Here is an 11,766-nt window from a genome sequence, read left to right as displayed (position 1 = left end):
GGCCTTTGTCAAAGTTGTGGTGTGAGCTGACAAAACAGATATTTTGAATTTTTAAATATCTTTTATTTTTTTCTTTATTGTTTTGAGTATTTTCATTTTAATTCAGTCAAAAACATTTGTTTAATTCTCTCTTGAAGTTTTCATTTTGACACGTGTGCTACTTGGAAATATTTTTAATTCCAAATAATTGTGTATTTTCCTGATATCTTATACTATTGACTTTTAGTTAATTTTGTTACAACTCAAAAATAAGCTTTATGGTTTCTACTTTTAAGAACATTTCAAAGGTTTGCTTCTCACTCAGAATATATATTACCTTGGTGACTGTTCAATGTTCACTTGAGAAGAATCTGTATGTAGCCTGACTGTTCGGTGGCCTGTTCTCTGTGTATCAATTAGGTCAACTAGGTTAGGAATGTTGTTCAAATCATGTGTGTTCTTACCATTTTTCAGCCTTTTTTCTATAAGTTTTGTAGAGAAGTGTTAAACTCCCCAACTCCTTTTTTTTTGATGGATCTATTTCATCTTTAAGTTTTATCAGCTTTTGACTCACGTGTTTTAAAGCTCTGCTGTTAGGTCCCACCACATTTAGGGTAATTGTGTGTACTTGGATATTTGTCTCTTTATCGTGATATAATGTCAATCTTTATCCCTGATAATATTATACTATTTCTTCATCCAATGTCTGCTTTATCTGTTATTAATATTCCAGCTTCCTATTGGTTAGTTTTTATAAGGGCTATTTTTATCATTTTACTTCTAATGCATTTATGTCCTTATCTTTAACAAAAACTTGCTGTAGACAGCATATTGATAAGATAAATTTGACAATTTGTCTTTTAACTTGTGCTGAGATCATTCATATTTATTGTCATTATTGATATAGTTTAATTAAATTTTATCATTTTAGATGTTTTCCATGTGTTCCATATGCTTGTGTTTTTTCCCTCCCCTTTTTCTTCCTTAAGTTAATTGACTATTTTATGATTTTATTTCACGGCTCTATTGATTAATTATTTATACATTTTTAAAAAATATGTTTTTTATTTATTTCAGAGAGGAAGGGAGAGGGAGAGAGAGATAGAAACATCAATGATAAGAGAGAATCATTGGTCGGCTGCCTCTTGCATGCCCCCTATTGGGGATAAAGCCCACAACCTGGGCATGTGCCCTTGACAGGAATAGAACCCAGGGATTCTTCAGCCTGCAGGCCAGCGCTGTATCCACTGAGCCAAACAAGATAGAACTATTTATACTTCTTTAAAATCTCATGTTTGATTGCCCTGCAGTTTATCTTTAATTATTGAGAATATATCTGCAATTAAAGTTAACATTTTTCATGTAATATAAGAACCTTAAAACAATATATTCTTAATTTTCATTCCCCTTCTTACTACTAGTATTGTCATACATCCTATTTTTACTTGTGTCTAAACACACAATACCTTTCTACTTTGTTGCTTTCTATTGTTGCTTTATGCAGTAACATTTTATTGCAGTTAAAATTAGAAAAAAATTGTATTTTACCTTTATTTTTTCCATTTCGAGCTTTTTGTATTTATTTTTGTAGAATGAAGTTTCTGTATGTCATTTCTTCTGCTTAAAGAACTTTACTTAACTTTTCTTAGAAACTACATCTGCTACCAATATATCCCCCAATTTTTTCCTACTTTTATCAGCATGCCCTGTGTGTTTGTCCTGTGTGTAATATTATTTGTCTCTATATTTTAAAGATGTTTAAATATATATCTAGAAGTATAGTTGAATGTTTATGTGTATTACTTTTTTTTTTGAACTTCTTAACCAGATGGTTTGGTGTTTGTTATTAATTTTAAAATTTTTCACCTCCATTCTTCAAATATTTATTCTACATTCTTTCTTCTTCTCCAAGGATTCCAATTGTCCAGCTTATTGTTCCACAGCTCTTGGTTTCTATCTGTTTTCTATCTAGCTCTCTCTCTCTCTCTCTCTCTCTCTCTCTCTCTCTCTCTCCCCTTTTGTTTATCTCTCTCTCCCTCCCAATCTTTTTTCTTTCCTGTGTTTTGCTGTAAGTTATTTATACAGATTTATACAGACCCATCTTCAAGTTCATTAATTCTTTCCTTGGCTGTATTAAATCTACTAATATGTCTGTCAAAATAATTCTTTTTTTTTTTAATTAAATCTTTATTGTTCAGATTATTACATTTGTTCCTCTTTTTCCCCCCCCATAACTCCCCTCCTCCCAGTTCCCGCCCCACCCTCCGCCCTCACTCCCCACCCACTGTCCTCATCCATAGGTGCATGATTTTTGTCCAGTCTCTTCCCGCATCTCCCACACCCCTTTCCCCCCCAGGAATAGTCAGTCCATTCCCTTTCTATGTCCCTGATTCTATTATAATCACCAGTTCATTCTGTTCATCAGATTATTTATTCACTTGATTCTTAGATTCACTTGTTGATAGATGCATATTTGTTGTTCATAATTTGTATCTTTACCTTTTTCTTCCTCTTCCTCTTCTTAAAGGATACCTTTCAGCATTTCATATAATACTGGTTTGGTGGTGATGAACTCCTTTAGCTTTTCCTTATCTGTGAAGCTCTTTATCTGACCTTCAATTCTGAATGATAGCTTTGCTGGATAAAGTAATCTTGGTTGTAGGTTCTTGGTATTCATCACTTTGAATATTTCTTGCCACTCCCTTCTGGCCTGCAAAGTTTCTGTTGAGAAATCAGCTGACAGTCGTATGGGTATTCCCTTGTAGGTAACTGGGTTTCTTTCTCTTGCTGCTTTTAAGATTCTCTCTTTGTCTTTTGCTCTTGGCATTTTAATTATGATGTGTCTTGGTGTGGTCCTCTTTGGATTCCTTTTGTTTGGGGTTCTCCTCGCTTCTTGGACCTGTAAGTCTATTTCTTTCACCAGGTGGGGGAAGTTTTCTGTCATTATTTCTTCAAATAGGTTTTCAATATCTTGCTCTCTCTCATCTTCTGGCACCCCTATAATTCTGATGTTGGTACGCTTGAAGCTGTCCCAGAGGCTCCTTACACTATCCTCGCATTTTTGGATTCTTTTTTCATTTTGCTTTTCCGATTGGGTGTTTTTTGCTTCCTCGCATTTCAAATCATTGACTTGATTCTTGCGCTCCTCTGGTCTGCTGTCGGGAGTCTGTATAATATTCGTTATTTCAGTCCGTGTATGCTTAATTTCTAGTTGGTTCCCCAATATAACATCGAGGGTCTCATTAGTTTTCTTGTAGATCTCATTAAGTTTATCGGCGGCTTCTAAACAGTTCTTGAGAGACCTTAAAAGTGTGGTTCTGAACTCTATATCTTCCATTGACAATTTTGTCCTGTTTCTTTGTCTCCGCATTTTGTTATGCTTCCTTGGTGCACCCCCTAGTGGTCTTTGTTCGCAGTCTTATAGTTAAATCTTGATTGTTGTAGCTAATTCCAGGGAGGGTGTGACCTCCAGGCCAAGTGGCTATGAGAATCAGCTGTGTCAGCAGTGAGAGAACTTCTGTCCTCTAGGGAGGTGCTAATCTAGCCTTTGCCTGAGGCTATCCGGCAAATGCCTCTGTGCAGGGCTTGGGCGGGGCGGGTCGCACAGGATCAACAGGGTGGGCTGGAGAGAGCAGTTATGGCGGCTCTCAGTCCTGTCCCCAGGGGCTCTGCCTCTCTGAGTCCCGGCACCCGCTGCAAAGCTCAGAGAGAAAGCTGCACTCGCTCTGACCGAAGCCAGACAGTCCCGCTTCTCCCGTTTGAGTCTGGGTCCCTAAAGACTCACCCGGATCTGGAGCTCAGATTCTGCGACTCCCTCCCGATTGAAAACGCCAACCGCGCCCTCCGCCGCCAGCCCGCTCCGCGCACTCCGCACCTCAGAATTTGACTTCAGCACTGTGCCTCCTCTGAGTGTCCGTATGCGTTTCTCTTTCCTCCTAGTTGTAGGACTTCCACTCAGCCAGCGTTCCTGTGGTTCTGGGTGATGACCCTTCCGTTTTTTGGTTTCACTTTTGAAGTAGTTGTTCAAAGCAGCAAACTCCGGCGTTAACCTATGCCGCCATCTTGGTTCTCCCTGTCAAAATAATTCTTTATCAAGGATACCGTGTTTTTCATTTCTAACATTTCCATTTGATCTTCTAGTGATAACTTGCATTTAGAATGGGAGTTTATTTGGCAGTGGATTGTATTTTCTAATGTCAGCTCTATCTCTAGCCTTAAATCTTCTCTTTGTATTATGTTTCAGCAAGCATATATATCTTACATATTATGTTTCTCATTATTTTTAGCTCAGTGGAGGTGTGGAGTGGAGTATATTCATTGTTATTTTGATTAAGCCTCAGTATTAAGCAGGTGCTTTGTCCCTGGGACTCATGGAGACCACTCTCAATAGTGTCTCTTTCCTGCCATAGTTCTGAACCCATAACCTATTTTTTCATTCTCTACTAATCCTTCCTCCTTTCCCCTTTCCCTGCTGCAATCAGATTTTACTAGTAGCCTAAGAATGACAGTGTTTGTTGCCCCTCCTACCACAAGGTAAGGTTATCATTTGGGAGGAAATAGGGAAGAGGAGTCTAGGTGGAGTTTCTAGTCCCATCTGCAGTGGCTACTGTCCCCATCCTTCCTGTATACAACACGAGGCAGACTATTTTAGGATGCACCCAATCTTGTGATCACCAAACGGGGTCTTTGAAGAAAAAGCTTTTAAGATAATGTGGAATTCTTTTGTATTTGTAACCACAAGGAGGTTCATATTCTCTCGCAAATACACAGTATGCTGACCTCCATCAATTTGCCAATCATTCCAACTGAACTCTTCTTGGTAATATGTCATTGCATCTTGCTCAGATAATTTAGTGTTTGGCTCTCATCTCCCACAGAGAGTGCTGTCTCTCTCTAGATTCTGGGCCACTTGATTGTCTCGAGGTAAATATTATAATGAATTGAAGAAAAGTTGGGAATTTTCCATTGATCCACATTTTTTTATTGTAAGGTAAAGTAATTCCCTTTCAACTATATTTTCCAAGTAAAAACAAGAAATGCCACTCTTTTAAATTTATTTTTACTTATTTTATTTAGTTGGCCTACAATCTTATATCAGTTATATTAGTTTATGGTGGGTAATATAGTGATTTGACATTATTACACTCTCCAATATGATCACTACACTAATTCTAGTAATCACCTGCCACTGTGTAAACTTATAAAAATATTACCAACTATACTCTCCCTTCCCCTTTCCACCCATCTCCCACCTCCACCCTACTGGTAGTCATCTAGTTGGTCTGTTTCTATGAGTCTATTTCTTATTTGTTGTTTATTTGCTTTGATTTTATATTCCACTTATAAGTGAAATCATACTGTATTTGTCTTTTTCTGCCTGACTTATTTTCCTTAGCATAATACCCTCTAGGTCCATCCGTGCTGTTGCGAATGGCAAGATTTCATTCTTTTTTATTGCTGTGTACTCAATAATTTCTATTCTTACTTTACAAAACATCAAGATTCATTGCTTCCACATTTCAATCAGATGTGTCTAGGCTTTTCCTATGCTGGCATATCACTTTCCTTTTCTAAGGTATCAACTATCAATAAGCTTCATGTAGTTGTTCCACCTGGATGTCACCATCTACCTAATCAGCAACAATATCAGAGGAAAATAGTAATCACTTCCTTTCCATATAGCTTTCCATTTTCCCAAATCGATTCATTTTTCAAAATTAAAAACAAAACCCCCAAAATATGCATAGTGTGTATCCCAGAACATACTATATTTGAAATTTTATGTAAATATGATAATTTTTGGAAAAATAACCCAAATGTAAGTAATGTTACTGAGGTCTTGAATTCTGGCTTACTAAAGACTGTGTGTAGTGCTTTGAGTTTAATGATGAAAGAAGCAAACAAAAAAATTGATTTCATCTCTTCACAGCACTTATAAGAGTGTGCTGCCCAGATCCAGATTTTGGTAATATATCTACAGAAGGAAAGTGGAGGCTATAAAATCAGATCATAACCAGTTGTGCAGTCTTGGGCAACTAATTTAGCTATTCTCAGCCTCAATTATTATAATACTTATAATACGTCTAATTTAGCAGGGAGTGTAGTAACAGGTGAAATACTATGCTCAAAATGAAATGAAATCAAGCCGTTTTCTGCTTAGAAGTGAATTAGGAGCATTACTGAGTCATAGATAAGTTCTGAAGACAGTTAGTGGTGTTCTGGAGCCAGTTCACATAGGCTCATGTGATCAGATTATTAAATTTTCAGGAATTTTGTGAGCTGTATTTTCAATCATTGATAGCTTGAAATGGTCTCCACAGTAGAGTACTTATTCTAGAAAATATTACAAATTAAAGCTCTTTTTCTCTCATTAAAAGCCAGTTTGCTAGGATACCGATGCAAATGCCTAGGCAACTCAATCATATGGAACCCATAAAGCTTGAAATGGATTAAACTTCTGAGCTCTCCATTTAACAGCTTATTCATGATCAGGAAAAACATCAGTTTGTTGACAAGTAAAAACAATGATGGATCATTAGTCCACCTCATTCACAGACTAATAGCAATGTACGTAGATGTATGACAAGATAATGCAGTCTGGCTTTTCCTTATCTGATGTTACTAAGCAACTTCAGGAAAAACTGCATTTACAAGTAATAAAAGAGGAATAAAAATTTTATGAAGCTATCTTGTTTATGTAAATTAACTAAAACCATAAGAAGTATAGAATAGGGGCACAATTAAAAACATAGCATATTGTAAAATATTAGTCACCCCAATTTTTCAGTAAGAGAAATTTTAATTTTGACAGTTTTAATTTTAAAAGATTTCTTATTGGATTTCAGGAAAATAATTCCCAAATAATATTTTTTTTCTGTTAAAACAAAGTCTTTTTGTTTGCTCCTACAATAGATTTAGTACCATGATCATTATAAAAAAAATTGGAATATACAAAAAAATGGAAGGAAAATAAATAACTTAGCCTTTGCTCATAAAGATAATCACTGTTAGTATTTCGGTTTGTTTTCTTATAAAATTTGCTTTATTTTTTCTCTTTCTTTTTGAAATGATGTTTACTTTCCTTCTATTTGCATTAAATATGCTTGTGATCCCATGACATATAACATATACATATACATTTATGTACAAATTATTTTGAAGTGCATTAGCATTATAAAAGTTGTACATTTTTAGTATTGAAAGTACAAAAAAGTACATTAAAGACAATTATATTTTAAACAATAAAAAAATGCAATCTAAATTATGTTAATTTTATTAAAAGGATTTTAGGAAAATGCACCAAAATGACGACAGTGTTTATTTCTGGGTGGTGGTTATTTTAAGTCCTTTAAAATACATAACATAAAAATGCATAAAATTATTGAGTATACTTGTTTATACAGATGTTGAAGCATATTAAACATGCACATTCACAGGTATTTGACAAATAATAAGAAAAGGCTTGTTAGAGATAATAGCTACCAATTGTAAATTATTCCTATTGCTCAATTTTAGAAAAGTAATTTAATGTGAATTTCTACAATGCAAAAAATCACTTCAGTATTTTGACAATAAAATGGTTACTATATTCTTCTGCAATTTTACTTTTGTGGAATATTTAAAAATAATTTTTTGTTTGCAGATTTTCCTGGCAGAATGCAATGATTGTTAACAAATACTAGAGCACAAAATTACTTGCTGTTTTCAATGGTCAAAAGCGTATAAAGGAATTCTAAGTATTTGGGTAAATATTTTGGAATAATCAATTCACTTTCCAAGAAGACACAAAAACCAGTTGAGACCACAAGTGAATCTTGGAAATCTCAATTGCCATGCAAAACTACTCAACTCTTGGTAATTTTGTGGCTAGCTATGCAACATTATGGTACACATTCTATTTTTCTCGGTCACCTTCTGTGGTAAGCAGAATTCTAAGATACTCCCTCCTCAAAGGTTGCCAGGTGTGTCCGCAGGTATACACATAAACTTTCTCCTTATTATTCAATGAAACACTAATCTAAGTACTGCTGTAAAGGGATCTTGTAGATGTAATTAAGGTGCCAAATCAAATGAACTTTTTTTTAATCCTACCCAAGGATATTTTTCCATTGATTTTTAGAGAGTGGAAGAGAGAGGGAAAGACAGAGAGAAATCACATCCATCGGTTGCCTCCGGTATGAGCTCCGACCAGGGCCTGGGCCTAGGAGGAACCTGCATCTTAGGTTCGTGCCCTTGATCAAAATTGAACCCAGGACCCTTTGGTTCGCAGGCCAAGGCTCTATCCACTGAGCAAAACTGGCGAGAGCTCAAATGAACTTTAGATAGAAAGGTTATGGAGGTGGGCCTAATCTAATCTCATCAGCCCATTAAAAGCAGAGAGTGTCCAGCTAATGAAGTGTACACCTCATCTTCTGGGAATAAATTAAACATCCATATTTTTATCTGTTTTGTGGGGCCACATAGTAAGGTACTGTGGGAGTCTTCTAGGACCCTAGAGTTATCTCTGCTGGAGACTAGAAGGAAAACAGGAGCCTCTGATTTACAATCCACAAGGAAGTGAATTCTGCCACCCACTGAGCTTGGGATGGGACGCTGAGCCAACATTAGAGTGGCAGCTCCAGCTGATACCTTGATTTAAAATTTGTGAGACTGTGAGCAGATTAGCCACCCCATGTCATGAGCTCTGAGATTAATAATAAAATAGCGTCTTTGATTTTCAGATGTTAAATTGTGGCATTTTGTTACATAGCAATAGAAAACTAATACACAATCTAAGATGTAAGGCTTTCCAGTTACTTTTTCCCATATCCTTTTCTCTATAATACTCTGTGATTACAATCCCTAATCAAAATTCAGAATCCTCCCTTCTCATTCTGATTTTTATGCTGTGTTCCCTGGAAGCCCAGACCTATCTTTGCCAGCTATATTTATATTTTAAATAGCTTTACTGAAATGTTCATTCTATCTCTTTTCCTTAACTAAAACAGGCTAATTCACAGGAACACTTTTACCTGTAACCTTATTAAGGGAAGGGTACTTATTCTTCCATATGCAATGAACTCAAGAAGATCAGGAGTCGGAAATAATACCGAGTAATACCGAATAATAGAGAAATTTTACTAAGTGATATATGTGCAATACTATCCTAAAAACTTTGCCCCAGAAAATGTTATCTACTCAATACCATTTCTTTTATGGTTTCATACTAGTAGAACACCAATGTTGTTAGGAGAACAAAATTCTCAATGGAAAACTATATTTCTCAGCTTCCATTACAGCTAGGTAGCCATGTGACAGAATACTGGTTAATGAGGTATAAGAGAAAGTTCAGTTGGACCTCCTGGGGAAGCTCTTTAGAAATGGAGAAGATTCCACTGGTATTTTTTTTCTACGTGCCCTTCTCCCTTCTTCCTGCCTGAAAGATAGTTGTATTACCTTTTTGGCAGAGAGGTTAGAGGAAAGGAGCTATCTTACAAGCATGAAAATTAGATTCACTTCCAAAGACTAGTGGAACTCAAAAACAGATGGAGATTTAAAACACTGATGGCAACATGAGTCACCACACTGGCTCTGAATTCCTAAATTGTCTACCTACAGGTTTGTACTCTTATCAAAACAAACAAACAAACAAACAAAAAACTGTTCGGCAATGTTTCATTTTATTTTATTATCTATTATTTATTTATTTATTTATTTATTTATTTATTTAAATTTGATGGGGTAACATCTATAATAATAAAAACATAATATGCTAATTAGACAGCCAAACGACCTTCCGAATGACCTTCTGCATGAATTTCATGCATAGGGACTCTATTTGGTTAATAAAATTATAGAAGTTTCTGGTGTACAATTCTATAATACATCTGCATATTGAATTGTGTGCTCACCATCCAGTCTGGTCTCTGTCAGTCATTTATTTGACCGTCTTCACCCTCTTTATAATCCCCCTTCCTCTCTGGAAACCACTATACTGTCCTCTATGTCTATGAGTTTGTTTGTTTCCTTTGCTGTTTGTTTATTTTCTGTTTTATATCTCACATATGAATGCAATCATATAATTCTTGTCCTTTTCCATCTGACTTATCCTATTTAGCATGATACCCTCAAGATTTATCCATATGCTAACAAATGACATTATTTTATCATTTTTAAGGCTGAGTGGTATTCCATTGTATATATATGTACCACTTGTTTATTCAACCATCCATTGAAGGACACTTAATGTCTTGGCTATTGTGAATAATACTGCAATAAACATAGGGATACTTATATATTTATGAATAAGTGTTTTCAAAATTTTCAGGTAGATATTCATAAGAGGGAATGTAAATCTATTCTTAATTTTTTGAGGAATCTCCATAGTGTTTTTCATAGAAGATACACCAATTTACATTTCCACCAGCAGTGTAGGAGAGTTTCCTTTTCTCTACATCCTCTCTAACACCTCTTATTTCTATCTTGCTGATAATTGCCATTCTAACCTATGTGAGGTGGTATCTCATTGCGGTTTTGATTTGGATATCCCTTACAGCTACTGAGGTTGAGCATCATTTTATAAATCTGTTGGCCATCTGTATGTCTTTTTCAGAAAAATTGTTCAGTTCTGACCAGTTTTTATACTGGATTGTTAGTTTGTTTGTTAACTCGCATGAGTTTTTGTATATTTTGGATATTAGCCCCTGATCAGAGGATAGTTTGAAAATATGTTTTCCCTTTTGGTTGGATACCTTAGTGTTTCACTGATTTTTTTTTCCTGTGCAGAAGCTATTTAGTTTGATGTAGGCCCTTTAATTTTACCTTTGCTTTGACTTCCCTTGAATTTGGGCTCCAGTTCACAAAAACCCCTCTGAGACCAAGGTCCTTAAGTATAATACCTAATTTTCTTCTATGGTGTTTTATTGCTTCATGTCTTATATTTGTTTTAAATCCATTTCAAGTTAATTTTTGCGTATGGGTCAGATAGCAGTCTAGTTTTATTCTTTTGTACATAACTTTTCAATTTTCCCAACACCATTTATTGAAGATCATTTCCTTTCTCAGTTGTATGTTTTTTGGCTCCTTTGTCAAAAATCAAGTGCCAATATATGTGTAGGTGTGTGGGTTTATTTCTGGGCTATCATTTATATTGCATTGTTATGTGTTTCTATTTTTCTGTCAATGCCATAGTCTTTATTATTGTAGCTTTACAGTATAATTTGAACTTAGGGGGTGTAATATCTTCAGCTTTGATCTTTTTCTTCAGAATTGCTTTGGAAATTCATGGTGTTTTGTGGTTCTTACAAATTTAAATATTTTTAGTTCCATTTATTTGAAAAAATGCAATTGGGATTGCATTAAATCTGCATATTGCTTTAGGCAATGTGACCATTTTTGCTATGTTAATTCTTCTAACCCATGAGCACAGAATATATTTCCACTTTTTTGAGTCTTGTTCAATTCCTTTCAATAATGACTTATAGTGTTCAGTGTACAGCTCTTTCACTTCCTTTGTTCAGCTTGTTCATAGAATTTTTTAAAAATTGCAAATGGCATTGTTTTCTTCATTTCTTTTTCCGATATTTCATCTGTTGCATTCTTATATACAATGTTTCTTTAAATTCAGTTTTCTATTACATATTGCTGGACCTATTCTTAACTGATACAACATATTTTACATTAATTAATTAAGTAAACAAATACAATAACATTGTATAGTGAAATTGAGTGGAATTGCTATCCCCATTATAGAAATGACGAAACAGTCACAAAGAGTATATATAATTTTTCCAATGTTACACAGCTATG

This window comes from Myotis myotis, unplaced genomic scaffold, assembly GCF_014108235.1.
Source record: "Myotis myotis isolate mMyoMyo1 unplaced genomic scaffold, mMyoMyo1.p scaffold_m19_p_4, whole genome shotgun sequence".
Classification (NCBI taxonomy): domain Eukaryota; kingdom Metazoa; phylum Chordata; class Mammalia; order Chiroptera; family Vespertilionidae; genus Myotis; species Myotis myotis.
Note: the sequence above shows the minus strand (reverse complement) of the source record.